The 14,019-nt window shown below is 43.7% G+C and overlaps 1 protein-coding gene across 5 annotated transcripts in view; it reads left to right on the top strand.

The window, feature by feature from the left end:
• The window catches only part of enc2 (ectodermal-neural cortex 2), a 73,581-nt gene that overhangs the window by 42,443 nt on the left and 17,119 nt on the right, over positions 1 to 14,019 (top strand). Inside the window, exon 13 of one of the 5 annotated variants that reach the window (XM_080736048.1) lies at positions 287 to 485. The exons of the other annotated variants lie outside the window; for them this stretch is intronic. The gene's annotated coding sequence lies outside the window, so the exon portion shown is untranslated. Of the gene's footprint in view, positions 1 to 286; positions 486 to 14,019 lie in introns of those variants that run through there. 5 annotated transcript variants of the gene reach the window in all.

Below are 14,019 nucleotides of genomic sequence, written 5' to 3'. Positions count from 1 at the left end.
TTGTGTTACACCACATTTCGGTCAAAATAAAGATGCAGTAGTTGCAGCAGTAGATTCTTACCGTCCATTTATCATGAAGGGTTCTGTCTCTTTGGTGCAAGGTGGGGAAGAAGTACCTGTAACTATTTTGAGAGACACAGGGGCTTTTGACTCATTTATTCAGGCTGGTGTTCTTCCTTTAACCAATGATTCTGACACGGGTGACAAAGTTCATATCCGGGGCATAGACATGAACATACTGTTGGTTCCCTTGCATAAAGTGATGCTTAAATGTGAATTGTTCCAGGGAGAAGCAAAGCTTGCTGTGCGTCCAGCACTGCCGATTCCTGGTGTGACGGTCATCCTGGGTAACGACCTGGTTGGTGCTCGGGTGTGGGCAGAGGGTCCACCGCCGGCAGTGGTGACGTCCATTCCCCTGGTGACGGGGGAAGCTAATAAAAGTGACCGTGACTGTCCAAAGGTCAAAGTATCTGAGAAGTTTCAAAGTATCAAAACTGACAAGCCTATAGAAAAGTTGGCATTAGTTCAGGATAAGATAAAACCGGTGTGTGGCGTTAAAGCTGAGTGCCGGGTGTTTAGTCCAGGAGACCAGGTCCTGGCTTTACTTCCAATGGTTATATCACCATTTCATAGAATTTCAAAGTTCTCTGGTCCACACAAGGTGGTGAAAAAGGTCTCAGAGCAAAGTTACATGATCTCAACACCCAATCGTCAGAATTCCACCCAACTATGCCATGTAAATTTGCTTAAAAAATATTGTCACTAAACCCGATGATTTTCCGCTGTCCAGATTCTCCATTTAGGCTCAGTTGGTCCTTCTTTTGTCCTGTCATCATCCCTTAAGTTCTTCATTGACATCAGTTGCCGGGGTGATGGCCTGCAGGGGGGGTTAGCCATTGGAGGAGCAGTGGTTGGGTTTGGTAATACAGTGCTGGTGTTTATTTGGGATTCTGTTTTTATACTTTATTATTACTACTGACCAGTGTCATGTTAAAGTTTAAAATTGGGTTATATAGCACCTCTAATTCTAGAGTTTGGAGACCCAAAAATGTGTGCATGACTTGTGTTCTCTTACCCTAAAATGTCTACTGGGTTTTCTCCATTTTAGGCCATCAGGTTTGTCATCTCTTAAAAGTGCTCCAATGTACAAGGGTGCTGAGGTGATAGGCAGGATGGTGTGGCGGGGTGGAGTTGAGGTAGATATAGGGGATGAGTGGTACAGGTAGTATGTAATACAACATTTAAAGTACAATATTCAAAGTAACAGGGTGTCCGGTGATCCCTTTGGGACCCCGTCTTTATGGGGGGGGGTGTGACGGTTCCCTCAGTAGGAGGTACTGTAGGCCTTTAGGCCATATAGGGTTTTATGGTTATGTATTGGTCACTCCCTTGGTTATAGTTATTTGCTTTGTATTAATTTGTGTTCTTCTCCTGCCCATAGGACTGGGGAGCAGCATTGATTGACTGACGATCATTGATGATCTGATTGGCGTGCACCTGGGCCCGGGTCCACGCCTATAAAAGCCTGCTTCCCCAGTCCTCTCCCAGTCCTCTCCCAGCTCTCCTCACTCCAGCTCCTCTCCCACCATTCCCCTTATTTGTTATTTCTGTTAGCACATGCAACACTCACACACTACATCTCTCACTCATCCATACATGCACTTCACTACTGATCTGACTGACTTCCACACCTCACTCTTCATTTTGGTATGTTTCATTAACTTTAATTATTTAAATAAATTGTTTAAACTTTGTTTTGACTGCGTCTCCCCCAGTTTTTGTTATGTTCCATGTAAACCCTAGACCAGGAACATAACACCGCGGACCACCGGAACGGGGGTCCGCGGACCACCGCGGCCGTCACAAGCACCTCCGCCTCGCCGATACGCATCCGTAGAGCCGTCTCCCGTCATTTTTAGACCAGGATTGAGGGAGTAGCAAGCAAGATTCCTTCACCAATGTAAACACAGTTGCTGAGGGAAGCTACTTCCTTTAGAGACAGCAAGACTCGCTGTGATTGGCCGGTGGTGTATGATCTGCGCTGTGATTAGCCGGTAGTGTATCATGTGGGAGATGACATCATTTTGCCGGGAAATTCTCCCCCCCTCACAACTCATAGAAAACATATAAAGAGAAGGCTTCAGAAGTTGAAAATAACAGAGTGGGTGTTCTAAAACTTAAGCGATTTAACAGTTAGGACAATTTTAAGATTTGTTTTATAAAAAAAGTTACATGGTATAACTTTAATGTCATCTTTTCAAAATGCATATTTACCGTATAGTTTGTGTTTATATGCTTATTTCGCAATACCTATTGCGCAATCCTCTGTAGTGCAATGTGTCATTATCATCACCCACGTCTCAGGTTACAAGAGGGAAGGGGGGGGTCAGCTGCACAGGGGGGGGGGAGAGAGAGAGAGAGAGAGAGAGAGAGAGAGAGAGAGAGAGAGGTACAGTACAGTACAGTACAGTACAGTACAGTACAGTACAGTAAGATACAGTAGATTACAGTACAGTAAATACGGTACAGCAAGGTACAGTAGAGTACAGTACAATACGGTACAGCAAGGTACAGTAGAGTACAGCAAAGTACAGTACAATACGGTACAGTAGAGTACAGCAAAGTACAGTACAATACGTAAAGTCGTACAGTAGAGTACAGCAAAGTACAGTACAATACGGTACAGCAAGGTACAGTAGAGTACAGCAAAGTACAGTACAATACGGTACAGTCAGAGAGAGAGAGGTACAGTACAGTAAGGTACAGTACAGTAAGGTACAGTAGAGTACAGTACAGTAAGATACAGTAGATTACAGTACAGTAAGATACAGTAGATTACAGTACAGTACAATACGGTACAGCAAGGTACAGTAGAGTACAGCAAAGTACAGTACAATACGGTACAGTCAGGTACAGTAGAGTACAGCAGAGTACAGTACAATACGGTACAGTCAGGTACAGTAGAGTACAGCAGAGTACAGTACAATACGGTACAGTCAGGTACAGTAGAGTACAGCAGAGTACAGTACAATACGGTACAGTCGTACAGTAGAGTACAGCAAAGTACAGTACAATACGGTACAGCAAGGTACAGTAGAGTACAGCAAAGTACAGTACAATACGGTACAGTCAGGTACAGTAGAGTACAGCAAAGTACAGTACAATACGGTACAGTCAGGTACAGTAGAGTACAGCAAAGTACAGTAAGGTAAAGTAGAGTACAGTAGAGTACAGCAAAGTACAGTAAGGAAAAGTAGAGTACAGTAGAGTACATTAAAGTACAGTACAGTAAGGTATAGTAAGGTACAGTAGAGTACATTAAAGTACAGTACAGTAAGGTACAGTAAGGTACAGTAGAGTACATTAAAGTACAGTACAGTAAGGTACAGTAGAGTACATTAAAGTACAGTACAGTAAGGTACAGTAGAGTACAGTAAAGTACAGTACAGTAAGTGGATGGATGGATGGATGGATGGATGGATGGATGTGGATGGATGCATGGATGGATGTGGATGGATGGATGGATGGATGGCTGGATGGATGGATGCATGGATGGATGGATGGATGGATGGATGGATGGATGGATGGATGGATGTGGATGGATGGATGGATGGATGGATGCATGTGGATGGGTGGATGAATGTGGATGGATGGATGTGGATGGATGGATTGATGTGGATGGATGGATGGATGGATGGATGGATGGATGGATGTGGATGGATGGATGGATGTGGATGGATGGATGGATGTGGATGATGGATGGATGGATGGATGGATGGATGGATGGATGTGGATGGATGGATGGATGTGGATGGATGCATGTATGTGGATGGATGGATGGATGTGGATGGATGCATGTATGTGGATGGATGTGGATGGATGGATGGATGGATGTGGATGGATGGATGGATGGATGGATGGATGTGGATGGATGGATGGATGGATGGATGGATGGATGTGGATGGATGGATGGATGGATGTGGATGGATGGATGGATGTGGATGGATGGATGGATGGATGTGGATGGATGGATGGATGGATGTGGGTGGATCACTGCTGTGAGCGCCTGCAAAGCAGACGCGATCTCTAGATGTTCGGGCCGCGAACCTCTAGTTCAGTGCTACTCAACCCGCGGCCCGCGGGCCGCATGCGGCCCTTTCCGCATGTCTGTGCGGCCCGTCATGATCATGCCAAAAGAAATATGATTTTTCTAAGCCTGTCAAAGTTAACGCGAAACGCAAAACGCGGTGATGTTTGACCCTCGGTGCACTCCGTAGTTAGGGATAAGAGTCAGGAAGCGAATGCAGTAGCAGTGCAGAGATGCAGGCGGCTACACTAGAGCTAACAGTACAACGAGACAGTCAGACAGACAAATATGCGGAGATTTTGCAGCAGACAACCACAGTGGGGCTCACTGGAGCGGAGACGCATGACGGTCGTGCGATATGACCGGCCGCGAATCCCGCGATCGTCATGTTTCAGTCTAATGAAGACCTAGCCCTTGTCTCCGCTGCTTGTCTCTCCCTCCGCGACTCCGCCAGTCAGCTCCGACTATAACTCTATGGCACCGACAGTCCAAGCATTCCAACAGATCGCGCTGCAGCCAAGGAACTATGCTTATTAACACAAATCTCCTCCAACGAGCTGTTGTGTTTTACAAAGCTCAAAGCATCAAACTGTTTTACAAGTACAGTGCATCTGAGGGGGAGTTGAACGTACTTGAGTTATTTTTCCATACAATAACTCTCTTCACCAAAAATAGCCGATCTACAAGCTCACAATGCATCTTGTGGTGAGCTTGTAGATCGGCTATGTCCCCCAAGAATAGGGATGCTGGGGTTTGAGTGATTGAATAATAAGTATAAACGTTTATTTATTTTAAATCTGTCCTATTAATGAAAAGGAGTGTTAGTGGCATGAGAAAACATACCTTTTCATTGCCAAAGTTCACTAGCTTTGCATACCCAGACACAGGGGAGGTTACAAAAAGGTTGAACCAGAACTGTTCATTTTCACTTCACATTTTGTGAATAAAGCCTAATTTGATAAAAAAATTCAAATGTCATCAATTTCATCATTCCATCCATGACAATCTTTTGGTTCAATGAGGTTTGGCCTGGCTTATGGAAATGTGGCTGTTTTCTGTGCGTTTCCTTAATTATTAGACTGTGTACTGTACAAAATCAATGTAAACGTCCAAAATAGGACCGTCATTTTTAGCTTGCGGCCCTTTGGACTTTTGGTATTTTGCTGAGTGGCCCCTGAGCCATCTCAAGTTGAGTAGCCCTGCTCTAGTTTATACAATATACTAGAGGTTTGTTTGCATTTTTTTATTTTGGTGCTAGTGTGATTTTAAGACCTTTAAAGTCAAGCAAAGAGCGAAGGGAGAGATACAAAATCCTGATTCCTCATTCCTCACGCTTGGCAAACAGGATTAACTGATAAAGATGATGTGGCAATATTTTGACTTGTATCGTGGCCAGGTAGTTGTACCACCCAAAGGTGGCTCTACCAATACAACCCAACCTCTACCAAAGTTCAGCATCATTTAACTGGGGACCCCCCAAAATAATCATATTTTAACTGGGGACCCCCCCACCCTGACGAGCACTAAGAGTTGAGAAATTACATTTTCGGTTCTATTGTGAAAATAGCAGATCTACATGCTCAGTGAGCATGTAGATCGGCTATTTTCACAATTTCTGCCTCTAATATTTGACAATTTTGCCAATGTTTAACACCTTCTAAGCCTGGCCGCACTCCCTCGGACTTCCTACTGGGTCCCATCAGCCAATCGTCTATTCCCGTACTTCGCCGTAATTTATGAAATTAATCATAATTTTTTGAAAAATACAGTCGCAGGTCGTGCTCTGTCTCTTTAAGAGACGTTGTGCAATCGGATCACGTCAGAAACGTGATGACGTCATCGGCTGGCTCTGCCACTGGCTCCACGAGCGGCCATTACGTTCCCCTTCACTGTGTGTGCTGCAGCCTGGTTTAGCCCATCCCCTTGTCTTTTTCGACCAGACGACAGGCGAAATCAAGGCTTCGGAATGAGTGGAATACATGGAATTAGATCGATGTGCGTGCGACGAGGACGTAATGTACTTTCGAACGCTGTTTTTTCTCGCGGATTACCCCATCTCGCTCCATGCAAATGAACGGCAGAAATACAGCCAGCAGCAGCTTCTAAGTAAGTGGCCGCCCAAACACGTAGTGTGTGCACGTCCTGCTGGCTTGCACTGAACGACCCGCGCGCGTTGTTTATCATTTGGTGTGTTTGTTTTTTAAAATATGTTTATAAATAAAACGCTGATTGCACGGCAGTACCGGGGTTCAGGGGGTTCTGCCGCGGCTTAGAAGGTGTTTAATTAGTCACTTCAGAAGTATTAAAAAGTCCTTAAATTGTCACTTTAGAAATGTGCCTGTAAACTTTATGTTGGTTTGTTTACTGTTGAGTGAGAAAACAATGTTTCACATTAAGTTAATCATCTGGGGGACCCCCCAAAATAATTTGGGGGACTCCCCTGGGGGTCCCGACCCACAGGCTGAGAACCACTGCTTTAAGAGTTAATATCAGCTCCAGTCATGTAATGAGCTGCCAGAGAGACAGAGACTATAGATAGATGCAGCGGTGGTGAGCGGTCAAAACTATTTCCATATGTTTCCTGCAAGCAAGATGTTCCCATGTTCCCATTAAGTGAACAGTGCTGACTCGGCTGCTTAGCGGCGTCTCCCCGACAGAGTCCTGGCCCGCTCCATTACTTAATGTGTGACAGCAGCAATCCAAGGAAAATCCCTGAGGAGGATTCCTAGTACATCTTCTTTTAATACTCGTAATACTCTAATAGCCTTCCTTCTAATATTATCATTTTTTCCCTGGACCCGGTTCACTCTGCAGTTTGCACACACAGTAAGTAACAGTGTTGAAAGTGTCGAGTTGAAATCGTAGAAGAATTTTAGATTAGAGTCAGATTAATTACAGATTAGAATCATACTAACCAATCACAACAGTAGCAAAGCAGATAACGTAGTCGTTATTGGTGTTGTTATGTGGCTGGCTAGCCTGTTGCTTGCTACTTGCTAACCAAAGAAACAGGCAGAATAGGAGCGCTACGAAACTAGTAATCAAAGTGAACACAGTAAAACATGATGTTTCATTACGAGATCGTGTTACCGCGGTGAGCGACGCAATGTTTATGTTTGGGAATGTGCGGTATGGTCCGGCGGCGGCGCTGGGTTACTTGGAATCGCACCTGATTTGGGAAAACCCCACCCACGCTGCTCACAAGCCCCAACGTCTTCGAGTTGAAGTGACGCTGATTTGCTTGGTTGGAATTTCAACCGAGGAAAACCACTTCAATGAGAGCATAGCCAGACCTGAATCGCAGGAACAATTTTTTAAAGGGGCGTGGCTAGCGATTCAGGGTCTGGAACCAGGCTAGTCCTGTTGCCTTTTTCTATTTCCTCCTCCTTTCCAAAGACAGTCTCCTGCCTGTCCCTTTGGGCGCCCTATAATGTCCTTTCAACACTTCCTCATTGTGTTCCCTGTGGACACAATCAGCATGCGTTCCCTCAGGGCCTTCCAGATCCCAGTCTACCGCCAGCTGTTCCCTCTGACAGTGTTCTAAAGTGCCTAACGACCCCTTCCCTGCAGGCATTCATTAGAACCGGCCCCAGCGGGTTGCTAATGCTGATGGAATGGCCCGTAGGCATAAGAATAAGAAGGGAAGTAGACTTGTTATTGTTGTCAGTTTGAAACCTGTACACCAGTAATTGTCAAATGTTTTGGTGCCAACTGCTGATATTTGGCCACAGAGTGGACCCCCCCATTAGCTACAGTAAGCTAATGTCCTGTAGTTATTATGGTGATTGGTGAAGGGAAAACAAATACTTGCAGAAATGATCTTGTGGGTTTCTCTCTCCCTTTATGCTCAGCTTGACCAACTTAAAGGAGTAGATCACCCAAAATGACTTATTTTCTATCAATTACACACCCCGTTTTTTGAGCGGGTCATCGGTCAATAGGAGACTTAGTAAGAGTCTCCTCCTGGAAACTCCCTCAAATTATTGGCTCAGGAATGCGACAAAAGAACTAAAAATCTCCATCATCTCAAGGCTCATCTCATGGGTGTGCAATTCATAGAAAAAAGTATTTTTTTGGGTGAACGACGCATAGGGAAAATAACTGATCTACAACCTCACAACGGGTTGAATCGGGACATGTTGTGAGCTTGTAGGTTGGATATTTTAGTTTTTAAAGTTTTCAGTTCACCTGTAATGACATGCAGTTAAGACAGACTAAACTGATTGATCGGTCATAGACAGCGTATCCTAACCTACAAGATAACCATCAAATAGCCGGCCGCGGAAACGTCCAATAGTTTTGCCTTGTCAAGAACAGTTCTATTAACTTTTTCGCCGCCGTTGACGGTGAGGATTGTCATTGAAAGGGTTAATACCATGGCGCCGTTGACGGTGAGGACTGTGAATCTTACTGTATATACAGTAAAGATATTATTACTTACTTAATGTCGCTCCGGTCCCGCTCGCATCGGTAATGTCGGCGATTTGTTTACAACGCACGTTGGGCGTGCACGCGAAGTGAAGCTCCTCAATGTTAAGTCAATGGCGAGGCCCATAAAGAAACTTCATTTAAACAAAATAGCCATTTTGAGACATTTTGCAGCAGATCTAAATGTAAACAAGGCAAAAGGCAGGGCGCAGCCATCTTCATCTTCTTGTCGCACACTGTCATGTGACTAGATGACGTAATCGTTGCCGTCAAGTGATAATCCAAAAAAACAAAAACAACCCCCTTCCGGCCCTTCAAAATAATAGCGGCGGCCGACGGAGGAAACGACGTGGCGCCGAGGCACCAAGCAACCTTCAGATTAAGAGGCAGCAGATGTGTTAAGGATGATTGTGGTGAAATAGCACAATCTTCACTCACATTATTTGTAGTCTTTTCTTATTAGACAAACACTGAACAGCCTTAATAATGATTAAATTATTACCACAGCATAATTTTAGGGTCCCATCAAAAACGCACATTCCATATTGTAATGGTCTTTGAGGCAAAAGGAGAAGCTTAGGCTACAAAACATGTCTTCTTTAGTGTGTGTGTGTGTGTGTGTGTGTGTGTGTGTGTGTGTGTGTGTGTGTGTGTGTGTGTGTGTGTGTGTGTGCGCGCATGCAGGTGAGGGTGTGATGTACAGTGCAGAATAGGTGATGCGTGCAGTGTACCATGAGTCAACAACAGCCCTCTCCTCCACCCCCTTCCTCTTCAATCATTATCATCTGTTCTCCTCCTCCTCCTCCCTCTAGCTCTCAGCTCCTCTCTCCTTGCCTCTGTCTCTCCTCTTTGCTCATCTGCAGTCGTTCAAAAATTCATGTTGTGAAACTGGATTCCCAGAGCAGTCTCTCTGTCTCTCTCTCTGACTGTCTCTCTCTCTGGTCCATACCCATATTTCATTTACGCATTTCACACTTACAGTATCTTATTTATATAATCCCTTTTTACACACCACGCACACGCACACACACACACACACCTTTCACTACATTTCCTCTCTCTAGCATTTTATCTCTCCATGTCTCATGCACACGCGCGCACACACACACACACACACACACACACTCACACTCACACTCACTCACACTCACACTCACACTCACACTCACACACACACACACACACACACACACACACACACACACACACACACACACACACACACACACACACACACACAACACACTACACACTTTTCTCCTTTGTGTGTGTATTTTTAGAGCCAGGTCCAGAGCATGCCGGCTCTGTCAAAACAAGCTCAGCTCTGTCAAGACTCTTCCTGACGTTAAAAGGGTCGTCGTGCGTTCAGGAAGACATGGCTAATCCTCTGGAAAACAAACGTTTGTCACCTTCCTCTGGTCTGTTCCATTAAATTGTCATTTTGGGCTTGCTTTGTATACACAGAAACATTTCAGTTCCTCTGTCGAGCAAATACATCTGTTGTTTTTTTTTTCCAGCCTGGGGCTGACGCCACCCACCTGCTATTCACATCACTAACCACTTAAACCCCAGCATCCGTATTGTGAGGAAAGCTGGAAATAGCAGATCGACAAGCAGGGGTGTGGCACCAAATTCTGGGCCCTGGGTACAAGGATTCACTGCGGGCCCCCCATGAATGTTCTTCATAGGCGGAGGCGGCTTAACCCATTTAGACCAGGAACGCATTATTATGCATTATGTTGTGCTTTAACTATTGAAAAATAGCAGATATACAAGCTCACAGTGCGGCACCGAGTGCTCAATGCTCTTCTAAGGTTTTTTGAAAAATCTATGTTTCAAAAATCTATGTTTCTATGTCAGTGGTGCTCAAACTTTTTCATGTGAAGGACCCCCAAAATGATAATGTATTTGGCCACAGACCCCCATCTCAAAATATTTAGTTTCAGGGACCCCCCACCCCCAGAAGCAAAATTTGAGATTTGCGCACATTTTCATGACTATTTTTCAATAGCTAAAGTATAAGCTTTACCCCACAGTAACAGAAGACTAACTAGTATAGAGCCCTGAGGGACTCCGTTCAACCATATTTAAGTGGTTGAGACTATAGGCTCATTTTAAAAGCTTTTAAAGAACACAACATGTTGCATTACAACGCAAGGATGTGATCTGCTATTTTCACTGCTTCTGTGCAACACATTTGTATGATAAAGAAGGGCATTCATTTACAAATAAGTAAATAACCATGAAAAGTTGAAACATGGAGATATGAGGTTTCTGCCTGGCTGCAACGATAGTATTGATATAATTTACATTACTTTTTGTTGTTGTTGCTATGTATAAAACAAAGCATGTTTACATCATTTCACCAGAAATACAGTATGTACTGTAGACCCAAAGATACATTGCCTTTACAGTATGTAAACTTTTATTACAGTACCTCCATTTGGAAATAATTTATCTTCGATATTTTATTTTCGAGAGTTAATACGCAGAATGTGCATGAAAGACAAGTTACCATGAACTCATTATAATCATTGTTAATGAATTCAACTTGCTTGAATGGCTGCAACTATCGATCATTTTCTCAGCGATTATTCTACTGATAATTGTTTGGAAAAGTGTGTTTTTATCCACAAGTTTCCGCGGGAGTTTACTGGAGACTATCCGGACCAAACTTCCGGGTTTAACAGCAGACATACAAGCTCACGTCGCGTTGCAGATGCAACCCGTTGAGAGCTTGTAAATCGGCGCCGGAAGATCGATGCAAACGTTTGCGCAATGCACTATGGGGCGTAGGAAACTCGTGGATAGATTTTTTTATACTTTGTCACACTGCAGCGTTGTGAAGGGGGGAAAAGGGGAGAAACTGGAGATCTACAACCTCACAATGCATTGCGATGTACTAATTTCACATCATTTTTGTAAATGATTTGAAAATGATTGAGATGACATCATGTGTGAGGAGAGAAGGCTGCCAAACACAAACCTTTGGCCACTTCCAAACCACACTTTTCCCCAGAGAACAGGAGCCAATGAGCTCATGACAGATGACAGTTAAACACACACTAACTGACCGCATTAAAAGTGCTCGCTGTTCCCACTCCAACTGGATCTGACTGACTACTTATTGCATTTAGCCAATATGCTTGTTTATGTCAGAAGACTGCTCTTCACTTGCCATCATAAAAACTAAACACAGAAGCAGGGCGGATGAAAGCAAGAAAGCCTATGGCTTGTTTCCATTGGGGTCCTTTGTACTCAACTTACAAGAAAAAAAGCCCCCTTCTGGAAAATGTGGGGAATAATGTAAAGTATCCATGATTTTAACATGCAAGGTACATCATTATCAGACTTATCCTTCAAGCTGTTGTTTAGCCACAATATTAATCTGTAAGGTGGCCAGTGTCAAGGGCTGTCTTTCAGTAAGGCTGGACTGGAACAAAAGATTTGACAGTGACATTTAATTGCCTATCAAATCAAGAAGGCTATTAGCCTGCACATATACTGGACCCCTGAATATAGGTGAAGTGAATGGATGGGCTCCTTTGTTCCTAGTGTCAAAAATATGTTTGATCAAGTAAGTTTCAAATACTTTTAGATTTTAGATTTTTAGTGTTCTGCTCTCTCCACTGCTGTTCAACGGTGTGTGATTTCCCTGATGCCTTCATTAAAGAATCAGCCTCCAGCAGCTGTTCTGGGCTGCCGGGCTAAAAAGCAGCAGCTTCCCAAAGTTTAGTTCATCCAGTCCTTCTTTTCAGGGACGTGCAGAGAATGTTAGAGAGGCAGGGGCTGAAATTTCTAAAAGGGCCTTTTGGTGAAAATATCGAAAATAGCAGACCTCCAAGCTCACACGTTGTGAGCTTGGAGGTTGGCTATTTTCGGTGCTTGATACCACACTGAACTACGCATTATCAAGTAAATACTGGAGATGTGCCGTGCGGCATGGATTTCTACACAGAGAGGGAGATTCTTTCTTAAGATGCTGCATTCAGCCAGTGTCGCGTGAAAATATCTGATCTACAAGCTCACACTGCACTGTAAGGCCTTTTGAGCTTGTAAATCAGAGATTTTCACTAAAATTATTGAATGTTTCAAAATAAATTGTGGCCATACCACCGTGGCCTACTGGCAGCATCCGTACCAAAGTTTGATGTGCATCAGTCACAGTTCACTAGATTAACTACAACTACTACGACGCGTTGTGAGCTTGCAGGGTGTTGTGTCCATTGTGGTCCTATGTATTAAATTCATCAACATAGCATAACAAATGTACACAGTAATGCATGTCATCAAGCCATCAACAAATACAAAACACTATTATGTACAAAGGAGAAAAGGGAAAAGGGTTGCAGTAAATGACACCTCCTTTCATTTACATTTACCTCCCCTTGTGGTCTACTGATAGATGGGTTTTCAGGCCAATTTTGAAAGAAACCAGTGATACACATATTTTAATGGATGGTGTCAGGGCATTCTCCATCTCTCTCTCTCTGTCTCCCCCCATCTCTCTGCCAGTCTGGGCAGCTAGATTAGCGGCTATAGTGATTTAATGGTCATCCTCTGTGAATGGATCGGACAATTGATCAGTGGATGGCAGGACGGGTGGATCAGTTGATCATCGACGGCAGTATGTATGGATCACTCTTTAAGGGTGGATATGTGGAATGGATAGATTAGAGATGGGATTTATGGCTAATTTTCACAATGCCTCACGTTGCGACGCATTGTGAGCTTGTAGATCTGCTATTTTCAAATTATTTTTCTATCTTTTATTCATTGGAAAACTTGTGAAATGGGACATTCTGCATAATGACTACTATTGGTATTTTAAGTACATTTTGATACTTTTACTCAAGTACATTTTAATTCCGAACTTCGAGTTGTGGCAGAGTATTTCTACATCGATGCTTTTACTTATGTAAAGAATTTGATTTATTTTCCACCACTGTTCATTAGAAAGGAACGGCTCCCTACTGCGAACCGGATCCCATCGTTCATTTCAAAGAGCCGTTCAAAAGACTCAATTCGTTCGCGAACGTCCCACCTCTAGGATGGATGGATGGATGACTAAATGACGGGTGAACATTGCTGCCTGGGGCCAAGATGGATGGATGAACGGCAGCCTGTCTGACAGGCTGGGCTGATGAAGGGATCGATGGATGTGTGCTCTGATGGATGGAGTTCCGTAGCTGTCTAAGACAGTCCATGTCAAGCTTCCCCTACATTGATACGCATTTGACCTTATGGAGCGTGGATAAGGGAAGATTATTTATTTTCTTGCGTTAATAATTTTACAGCAATTGGGCATGTCATCATAGTAGTCAGGAGATATTAATAAAACCTGGGAATAAATTTGTTACCAAACGGTTTCTTCACCAATGTGTTTGTAAAGGTGTCCTTGGGCTAAAAATGGAACCCATACAACTGTGAAAAGTGATGACTCATCACTAAACCATCGTTTTCTTTGGGCTGTTAGCCAAATGAATGTTTTTCATGCAAAACAA

This window comes from Nannobrachium achirus (assembly GCF_963921795.1).
Source record: "Nannobrachium achirus genome assembly, chromosome: 11".
NCBI lineage: Eukaryota > Metazoa > Chordata > Actinopteri > Myctophiformes > Myctophidae > Nannobrachium > Nannobrachium achirus.
Note: the sequence above shows the minus strand (reverse complement) of the source record. Positions and strands in the feature narration are given on the sequence as shown.